At 45.7% G+C, this 8251-nt stretch overlaps 1 non-coding gene across 1 annotated transcript; it reads left to right on the forward strand.

The window, feature by feature from the left end:
- Window positions 1-7320: 7320 nt before the first annotated feature.
- Window positions 7321-7392, forward strand: TRNAH-GUG (transfer RNA histidin (anticodon GUG)). The gene has a single exon. It is a non-coding gene; the product is annotated as a tRNA-His (tRNA).
- The last annotated feature ends 859 nt before the right edge of the window (window positions 7393-8251 follow it).

Below are 8251 nucleotides of genomic sequence, written 5' to 3' on the forward strand. Positions count from 1 at the left end.
TTGCGGTGAGGCAATGTCACGGCAGTTGGGCAGATATTTTAGAATTTCCATTAATACATTGGCAATCTCTGTGGAGGACTGAAACAATTCGATATGTCCTGTTACTGTTATGAACCTTTTGTTTCTTTAATGCTCTTTGCACACTTTTTCATCGGGTGACTGTAATGTATTTCAACCAAATCTAATTAAGAGCGCATTATGTGGTGACATTTGCAGTACATGAAACATTATAACACTGCCATTTACGTCAATAACCACTAGCTTGATTAAGACATATGTATTGCAGCGACAGTATTTCCCAGTTACAAATGGGAATAAAAACAACATCCGCGAGGGATTGAACCAACGACATTTAACTGATGTTGCCAATGGAGCGCGTTACAGAGAGCGCGAGGTCCCGCCTTTACAGTCACACGCTGATGATAATACAGATGTTTAAATAAACAGGCATATCTGTGGACTTGTGGTCTTTCTACATTGGGACTCATAGTCTAGTCCTAGGCTATTGTAGGCACTGGAGTATCTTTTAGTGGAATGAGAGGCATTCTGTAGTCGCGTGAAAGGACCTTTCAAGTCAATCTGATCTGTATTGTCCTGTGAAAAAAAGCGTTCTTAGACACAGTGAGGAGTTTTTGGGGATAATGGGAAAATCATTTCCAACTAAATGACAGGAATTTCTTAGTCCAATCATGAGGTGTGCTAGGCTTTTTTATACTGTGGCGGAAAGAGAGAGAGTATAACAGTCATTATAAATAAAGGGCCAAGGAAGTTACAGTTTATGGAAGGAACAATTTGCACATAGTTTTAGAATGTGGTCAGGAGGAGGACAATGTGCTTACACATATGAAACATTAGAAGGTAGACATTATGGAAGCACATATATTTCTTTATTTTTATTGTATTTGGGGAGAGGGGGTTAATATAGCACGTCCAATGTGGAAAAGTGCTTTCAATAGCACCTTGCAGGTGGGCGACATCTAGAGCTGTGCAGTAGCCACCCATGCCCCAGACGTCAAAGAGAACAAGAAGTTACACATGTTGGAAGTGAGGGTGAGACATTGAGGAGATATGATCCCCGTATGAAGCCGAGAGAAGGAGGAGGCGTGAACGTGCATCCATGTATGCAGGCGAGAAGGGAAGGAGCATTGGTCATGCATCCCTGCATGAGGGTGAGACAGGGAGGAGATATGATCCCCGTATGAAGCCGAGAGAAGGAGGAGGCGTGAACGTGCATCCATGTATGCGGGCGGGACAGGAAGGAGCATTGGTCATGCATCCCTGCATGAGGGTGAGACAGGGAGGAGATATGATCCCCGTATGAAGCCGAGAGAAGGAGGAGGCGTGAACGTGCATCCATGTATGCAGGCAAGAAGGGAAGGAGCATTGGTCATGCATGCCTGCATGAGGGTGAGACAGGGAGGAGATATGATCCCTGTATGAAGCCGAGAGAAGGAGGAGGCGTGAACGTGCATCCATGTATGCGGGCGAGACAGGAAGGAGCATTGGTCATGCATCCCTGCATGAGGGTGAGACAGGGAGGAGATATGATCCCCGTATGAAGCCGAGAGAAGGAGGAGGCGTGAACGTGCATCCATGTATGCGGGCGAGACGGGAAGGAGCATTGGTCATGCATCCCTTCCTGAGGGTGAGACAGGGAGGAGATAAAATCCCTGTATGAAGCCGAGAGAACGAGGAGACATGAACGTGCATCCATGTATGCGGGCGAGAAGGGAAGGAGCATTGGTCATGCATCCCTGCATGAGGGTGAGACAGGGAGGAGATAAAATCCCTGTATGAAGCCAAGAGAACGAGGCGGCATGAACATACATCCTTGTATGCAGGTGTGACATGGAGTCATCATGAACATGCATCCCTTTATAAGGACATAACATGGAGGACGCATGAACATGAATGCCTGAATTTTATGGTGGTGGCCTTCGGGTGATTTGGCACGTGCAATTGGTGAAGAGCACTTCTCCTGCGCAAAAAAAGAAATGTACTATTAGCACCCCGGAGGGAGCCTCTGCACTTCTTATAGGGAGAAAACTCTGCAATGGAAGGGGACAGGGTCAATAACAGCTGTAAACTCTCACAAGACCATCACTGCTCTCACACTTTCCTGCTCTCAGGCTGGCGGGCCATTATCGGCCCTGGCTGCCGCACCATTGCCAGGTTTGTGTAACTATATTATTTCTAATTGGCTCCACTTTGATGACTTTCATTTGGATTCTGACTTGATTATTGAGATCTTAAATAAGTGACTGGGGATCAGGTGTCCACTTATTCTCATGGATAACATCACAACCAACCTTTAATTCAAACATGAGTCATGACATCACAGATGGATTACAGCTTATGATAGAGGTGGAACGTCACATTGTAGTAGCCCAAGTAGCTCGCTGTGATCGTATAGTGGTTAGTACTCTGCGTTGTGGCCGCAGCAACCTCGGTTCGACTCCGAGTCACGGCATTGCGGTGAGGCAATGTCACGGCAGTTGGGCAGATATTTTAGAATTTCCATTAATACATTGGCAATCTCTGTGGAGGACTGAAACAATTCGATATGTCCTGTTACTGTTATGAACCTTTTGTTTCTTTAATGCTCTTTGCACACTTTTTCATCGGGTGACTGTAATGTATTTCAACCAAATCTAATTAAGAGCGCATTATGTGGTGACATTTGCAGTACATGAAACATTATAACACTGCCATTTACGTCAATAACCACTAGCTTGATTAAGACATATGTATTGCAGCGACAGTATTTCCCAGTTACAAATGGGAATAAAAACAACATCCGCGAGGGATTGAACCAACGACATTTAACTGATGTTGCCAATGGAGCGCGTTACAGAGAGCGCGAGGTCCCGCCTTTACAGTCACACGCTGATGATAATACAGATGTTTAAATAAACAGGCATATCTGTGGACTTGTGGTCTTTCTACATTGGGACTCATAGTCTAGTCCTAGGCTATTGTAGGCACTGGAGTATCTTTTAGTGGAATGAGAGGCATTCTGTAGTCGCGTGAAAGGACCTTTCAAGTCAATCTGATCTGTATTGTCCTGTGAAAAAAAGCGTTCTTAGACACAGTGAGGAGTTTTTGGGGATAATGGGAAAATCATTTCCAACTAAATGACAGGAATTTCTTAGTCCAATCATGAGGTGTGCTAGGCTTTTTTATACTGTGGCGGAAAGAGAGAGAGTATAACAGTCATTATAAATAAAGGGCCAAGGAAGTGACAGTTTATGGAAGGAACAATTTGCACATAGTTTTAGAATGTGGTCAGGAGGAGGACAATGTGCTTACACATATGAAACATTAGAAGGTAGACATTATGGAAGCACATATATTTCTTTATTTTTATTGTATTTGGGGAGAGGGGGTTAATATAGCACGTCCAATGTGGAAAAGTGCTTTGAATAGCACCTTGCAGGTGGGCGACATCTAGAGCTGTGCAGTAGCCACCCATGCCCCAGACGTCAAAGAGAACAAGAAGTTACACATGTTGGAAGTGAGGGTGAGACATTGAGGAGATATGATCCCCGTATGAAGCCGAGAGAAGGAGGAGGCGTGAACGTGCATCCATGTATGCAGGCGAGAAGGGAAGGAGCATTGGTCATGCATCCCTGCATGAGGGTGAGACAGGGAGGAGATATGATCCCCGTATGAAGCCGAGAGAAGGAGGAGGCGTGAACGTGCATCCATGTATGCGGGCGAGACAGGAAGGAGCATTGGTCATGCATCCCTGCATGAGGGTGAGACAGGGAGGAGATATGATCCCCGTATGAAGCCGAGAGAAGGAGGAGGCGTGAACGTGCATCCATGTATGCAGGCGAGAAGGGAAGGAGCATTGGTCATGCATCCCTGCATGAGGGTGAGACAGGGAGGAGATATGATCCCCGTATGAAGCCGAGAGAAGGAGGAGGCGTGAACGTGCATCCATGTATGCGGGCGAGACAGGAAGGAGCATTGGTCATGCATCCCTGCATGAGGGTGAGACAGGGAGGAGATATGATCCCCGTATGAAGCCGAGAGAAGGAGGAGGCGTGAACGTGCATCCATGTATGCGGGCGAGACGGGAAGGAGCATTGGTCATGCATCCCTTCCTGAGGGTGAGACAGGGAGGAGATAAAATCCCTGTATGAAGCCGAGAGAACGAGGAGACATGAACGTGCATCCATGTATGCGGGCGAGAAGGGAAGGAGCATTGGTCATGCATCCCTGCATGAGGGTGAGACAGGGAGGAGATAAAATCCCTGTATGAAGCCAAGAGAACGAGGCGGCATGAACATGCATCCTTGTATGCAGGTGTGACATGGAGTCATCATGAACATGCATCCCTTTATAAGGACATAACATGGAGGACGCATGAACATGAATGCCTGAATTTTATGGTGGTGGCCTTCGGGTGATTTGGCACGTGCAATTGGTGAAGAGCACTTCTCCTGCGCAAAAAAATAAATGTACTATTAGCACCACGGAGGGAGCCTCTGCACTTCTTATAGGGAGAAAACTCTGCAATGGAAGGGGACAGGGTCAATAACAGCTGTAAACTCTCACAAGACCATCACTGCTCTCACACTTTCCTGCTCTCAGGCTGGCGGGCCATTATCGGCCCTGGCTGCCGCACCATTGCCAGGTTTGTGTAACTATATTATTTCTAATTGGCTCCACTTTGATGACTTTCATTTGGATTCTGACTTGATTATTGAGATCTTAAATAAGTGACTGGGGATCAGGTGGCCACTTATTCTCATGGATAACATCACAACCAACCTTTAATTCAAACATGAGTCATGACATCACAGATGGAGTACAGCTTATGATAGAGGTGGAACGTCACATTGTAGCAGCCCAAGTAGCTCGCCGTGATCGTATAGTGGTTAGTACTCTGCGTTGTGGCCGCAGCAACCTCGGTTTGAATCCGAGTCACGGCATTGCGGTGAGGCAATATCACGGCATTTGGGCAGATATTTTAGAATTTCCATTAATACATTGGCAATCTCTGTGGAGGACTGAAACAATTCGATATGTCCTGTTACTGTTATGAACCTTTTGTTTCTTTAATGCTCTTTGCACACTTTTTCATCGGGTGCAAATCTAATTAAGAGCGCATTATGTGGTGACATTTGCAGTACATGAAACATTATAACACTGCCATTTACGTCAATAACCACTAGCTTGATTAAGACATATGTATTGCAGCGACAGTATTTCCCAGTTACAAATGGGAATAAAAACAACATCCGCGAGGGATTGAACCAACGACATTTAACTGATGTTGCCAATGGAGCGCGTTACAGAGAGCGCAAGGTCCCGCCTTTACAGTCACACGCTGATGATAATACAGATGTTTAAATAAACAGGCATATCTGTGGACTTGTGGTCTTTCTACATTGGGACTCATAGTCTAGTCCTAGGCTATTGTAGGCACTGGCGTATCTTTGAGTGGAATGAGAGGCGTTCTGTAGTCGCGTGAAAGGACCTTTCAAGTCAATCTGATCTGTATTGTCCTGTGAAAAAAAGCGTTCTTAGACACAGTGAGGAGTTTTTGTGGATAATGGGAAAATAATTTCCAACTAAATGACAGGAATTTCTTAGTCCAATCATGAAGTGTGCTAGGCTTTTTTATACTGTGGCGGAAAGAGAGAGAGTATAACAGTCATTATAAATAAAGGGCCAAGGAAGTGACAGTTTATGGAAGGAACAATTTGCACATAGTTTTAGAATGTGGTCAGGAGGAGGACAATGTGCTTACACATATGAAACATTAGAAGGTAGACATTATGGAAGCACATATATTTCTTTATTTTTATTGTATTTGGGGAGAGGGGGTTAATATAGCACGTCCAATGTGGAAAAGTGCTTTCCATAGCACCTTGCAGGTGGGCGACATCTAGAGCTGTGCAGTAGCCACCCATGCCCCAGACGTCAAAGAGAACAAGAAGTTACACATGTTGGAAGTGAGGGTGAGACATTGAGGAGATATGATCCCCGTATGAAGCCGAGAGAAGGAGGAGGCGTGAACGTGCATCCATGTATGCGGGCGAGACAGGAAGGAGCATTGGTCATGCATCCCTGCATGAGGGTGAGACAGGGAGGAGATATGATCCCCGTATGAAGCCGAGAGAAGGAGGAGGCGTGAACGTGCAGCCATGTATGCGGGCGAGACAGGAAGGAGCATTGGTCATGCATCCCTGCATGAGGGTGAGACAGGGAGGAGATATGATCCCCGTATGAAGCCGAGAGAAGGAGGAGGCGTGAACGTGCATCCATGTATGCAGGCGAGAAGGGAAGGAGCATTGGTCATGCATGCCTGCATGAGGGTGAGACAGGGAGGAGATATGATCCCTGTATGAAGCCGAGAGAAGGAGGAGGCGTGAACGTGCATCCATGTATGCGGGCGAGACAGGAAGGAGCATTGGTCATGCATCCCTGCATGAGGGTGAGACAGGGAGGAGATATGATCCCCGTATGAAGCCGAGAGAAGGAGGAGGCGTGAACGTGCATCCATGTATGCGGGCGAGACGGGAAGGAGCATTGGTCATGCATCCCTTCCTGAGGGTGAGACAGGGAGGAGATAAAATCCCTGTATGAAGCCGAGAGAAAGAGGAGACATGAACGTGCATCCATGTATGCGGGCGAGAAGGGAAGGAGCATTGGTCATGCATCCCTGCATGAGGGTGAGACAGGGAGGAGATAAAATCCCTGTATGAAGCCAAGAGAACGAGGCGGCATGAACATGCATCCTTGTATGCAGGTGTGACATGGAGTCATCATGAACATGCATCCCTTTATAAGGACATAACATGGAGGACGCATGAACATGAATGCCTGAATTTTATGGTGGTGGCCTTCGGGTGATTTGGCACGTGCAATTGGTGAAGAGCACTTCTCCTGCGCAAAAAAAGAAATGTACTATTAGCACCCCGGAGGGAGCCTCTGCACTTCTTATAGGGAGAAAACTCTGCAATGGAAGGGGACAGGGTCAATAACAGCTGTAAACTCTCACAAGACCATCACTGCTCTCACACTTTCCTGCTCTCAGGCTGGCGGGCCATTATCGGCCCTGGCTGCTGCACCATTGCCAGGTTTGTGTAACTATATTATTTCTAATTGGCTCCACTTTGATAACTTTCATTTGGATTCTGACTTGATTATTGAGATCTTAAATAAGTGACTGGGGATCAGGTGTCCACTTATTCTCATGGATAACATCACAACCAACCTTTAATTCAAACATGAGTCATGACATCACAGATGGGTTACAGCTTATGATAGAGGTGGAACGTCACATTGTAGTAGCCCAAGTAGCTCGCCGTGATCGTATAGTGGTTAGTACTCTGCGTTGTGGCCGCAGCAACCTCGGTTCGAATCCGAGTCACGGCATTGCGGTGAGGCAATGTCACGGCAGTTGGGCAGATATTTTAGAATTTCCATTAATACATTGGCAATCTCTGTGGAGGACTGAAACAATTCGATATGTCCTGTTACTGTTATGAACCTTTTGTTTCTTTAATGCTCTTTGCACACTTTTTCATCGGGTGACTGTAATGTATTTCAACCAAATCTAATTAAGAGCGCATTATGTGGTGACATTTGCAGTACATGAAACATTATAACACTGCCATTTACGTCAATAACCACTAGCTTGATTAAGACATATGTATTGCAGCGACAGTATTTCGCAGTTACAAATGGGAATAAAAACAACATCCGCGAGGGATTGAACCAACGACATTTAACTGATGTTGCCAATGGAGCGCGTTACAGAGAGCGCGAGGTCCCGCCTTTACAGTCACACGATGATGATAATACAGATGTTTAAATAAACAGGCATATCTGTGGACTTGTGGTCTTTCTACATTGGGACTCATAGTCTAGTCCTAGGCTATTGTAGGCACTGGCGTATCTTTTAGTGGAATGAGAGACATTCTGTAGTCGCGTGAAAGGACCTTTCAAGTCAATCTGATCTGTATTGTCCTGTGAAAAAAAGCGTTCTTAGACACAGTGAGGAGTTTTTGGGGATAATGGGAAAATCATTTCCAACTAAATGACAGGAATTTCTTAGTCCAATCATGAGGTGTGCTAGGCTTTTTTATACTGTGGCGGAAAGAGAGAGAGTATAACAGTCATTATAAATAAAGGGCCAAGGAAGTTACAGTTTATGGAAGGAACAATTTGCACATAGTTTTAGAATGTGGTCAGGAGGAGGACAATGTGCTTACACATATGAAACATTAGAAGG

The sequence above is a fragment of the Ambystoma mexicanum genome (assembly GCF_040938575.1).
Source record: "Ambystoma mexicanum isolate Mex_15411 chromosome 12 unlocalized genomic scaffold, UKY_AmexF1_1 Mex_chr12_unloc.1, whole genome shotgun sequence".
NCBI classification, from domain to species: domain Eukaryota; kingdom Metazoa; phylum Chordata; class Amphibia; order Caudata; family Ambystomatidae; genus Ambystoma; species Ambystoma mexicanum.